Source organism: Bison bison, unplaced genomic scaffold, assembly GCF_000754665.1.
Source record: "Bison bison bison isolate TAMUID 2011002044 unplaced genomic scaffold, Bison_UMD1.0 scf7180017864352, whole genome shotgun sequence".
NCBI classification, from domain to species: Eukaryota; Metazoa; Chordata; class Mammalia; order Artiodactyla; family Bovidae; genus Bison; species Bison bison.
In genome coordinates, this window is record NW_011494924.1 from 6,233,424 (window position 1) to 6,236,110 (window position 2,687).

Sequence of the window (2,687 nt, forward strand, 5' to 3'; positions counted from 1 at the left end):
CACACACACACATGCACATATACACACACATACTCACATACATGTTTTAAAGCAATCGGCTGACATAGTTGTGAAGGCTGGTAAGTCCAAAAGCTGCAAGCGGGTCTGGTGCTACTGGAGACTGAGGGGAGCTGATGTTTAAGTTCAAAAGCAGAAGGACTAACGGTCCAGTGTGAAGGCCATCGGCTGACAATTATCTCTTACTTGGGGGAGGATCAGCGTTTTCATCTGTTCATCCCTTTACTTGGTTTCATGAAGCCCACTGACATTATGGAGGGTCATCTGCTTTATGAACTAAAAGGTTAATCTAATCTATTATTAAAATATACCTATTCACATTTTGATAGTGAAGTTGCTCAGTCGTGTCTGGCTCTTTGTGACCCAATGGACTGTACCCCACCAGGCTCCTCCATCCATGGAATTTTCTAGGCAAGAGTACTGGAGTGGGTTGCCATTTCCTTGTTCAGCGGAAAGTATTATGGGTAAAGAAGTTCTTGAAAGCATGTGAGCACCATATCCATGTCAGGGACTATCCTATCTGGACATGGATGGTTTGGAAAATGACCATCCAAAGGTCTTCCCTGCTGCTACAGGCTTTTTTTTTTTTTAATTATTTATTCACGTTCATAAATTTCTTTTCTCGTACACACATTCTCTGAAATGATTCTATGATGCTATTTTGAGAGGAAGTCCTCATTTCCTAGGAAATTCCTTTGAGGTCCCATGTGATATGCACACAGCAAGGCCTCCTGTTCTCACACTGGTGCTGGGACTGAGCAGACAACCAGCAGCAGCAATTTGGTGAGAGATCATTTCATGTCAGGAGAAGGCTTTCCTTTGATTTGACCCCAGCGTCCAAGTCACAGGAGTTGAACTGAAAAGTCCCTCTTTCTGTAGTGGCCTGGCCTGGGCACTAGTCTCCTGCGCTGTGGGTCCCACTGTCTCTTGGACCAGAAACACTGTGAGCACAGGTATGGATCCCATGGACTTGCCAGGCTCCGATTGAAGGCTTGTTTTTGTGGCTACAACATCGAGCTCATTTGTTGCTTCTGACCTTAGCTTCTGGGTTTTTTCCTCTGAGGCCCCAGGAATGGTTAGTCATCCAGACCCCAGAGGTGCGATCGGGTTCCATGGAAACCAGCTCATCAGGAGGTCACCATGGTCACCCACTCAGGACCAGGTGCATGATATTCAGGTTCAGAAATTATTGAGAATTTGAAAATCACAGCAGCAGAGCATGGCAGCCAGTGCAGGGTCCTTCCAAGTGTGAGGTTTGTGCATGAGATACAGTCTGGGGCTCTAGAATATCGGTTACTGAATGGCTGCCCCGCTTCACAAGGAAGTACCCCCATGCAATGGATGTCTCACGTAAAATCTGAGCATTTTTCCTTTACCCTGGGGTCAGCCATCTCTCCCGACATCCCTCCCACGTCTGTACTCCTTTGTGCCCACATGTCATCCGTGGTGCTGGGCAACCAGCTTCTCTCCTCAAAGAAAGCTGGGTCACAGGCCTGAGGTGGTTCAGCTTGCTGCTCCCTGACTCCTCAACTCGAGAAGCATGTGCTCAGGTGGACATGAAGGAACTGAGCCTGTGTGTGACAGGCACCGGGCCTGGTGAGCTGCAGTCCATGGGGTGGAGAAGATTCAGACACAACTGAGCTACTTCACTTTCACTTTTTACTTTTGTGCATTGGAGAAGGAAATGGCAACCCTCTCCAGTGTTCTTGCCTGGGAATCCCAGGGACAGGGGAACCTGGTGGGCTGCCGTCTCTGGGGTTGCACAGAGTCGAACACAATTGAAGTGACTTAGCAGTAGCAGCAGCAGCTATCAGTCAGTGAATTAATAAGAAAGAGAGCCCAAGGATTCCTCAAGTGTTGATGAGCCTGCCCTAAGGTTAGGGAACCAGATCCAGAGTCATTGTGGGTGGAAGGACATGAACTGGACTGTTGTCAATTAAACACAATAGAAACATGAGGGATTATGTGGGACATGTGAGTCATAAAGGGCAGCAGGAAGCCCTGAGGATTTTCCCTGAGATTCAAAACTACAGAAATAATAAACTACAGATCATTAAACTGAATATATGTAATAATGAACAGCTAGTTCTGGAATAAAGTATATATAAGGTTGTGAAGAGTTTTATGGAAAGTTTACAACAAATATAAGGCTTATGTTCATTGAGCTGGATGGGTCTCCCTGTTGTGAGCTGTTCAGTTCAGTTCAGTCGCACAGTCGTGTCCGATGCTTTGTGACGCCATGGACTGCAGCGCGTCAGGCTTTCCTCTCCATCACCAACTCCTGGAGTTTATTCAAACACATGTCCATCAAGTAGGAGATGCCATCCACCATCTCATTCTCTGTTGTCCCCTTCTTCTCCCGTCTACAATCTTGCCCAGCATCTGGGTCTTTTCAGTGGGTCAGTTCTTCGCATCAGGTGGCCAAAGTTTCAGCTTCAGCATCAGTCCTTCCAATGAATATTCAGGACTGATTTTTTTAGGATGGACTGCTTGTATCTCCTTGCAGTTCAAGGGACTTTCAAGAGTCTTCTCCAACACCACAGTTCAAAAGCATCAATTCTTCGGTGCTCAGCTTTCTTTATAGTCCAACTCTCAAGTCATACCTGACTAGAGGAAAAACCATAGCTTTGACAAGACAGACCATTGTGGGCAAAGTCTAGGTCGGTCCC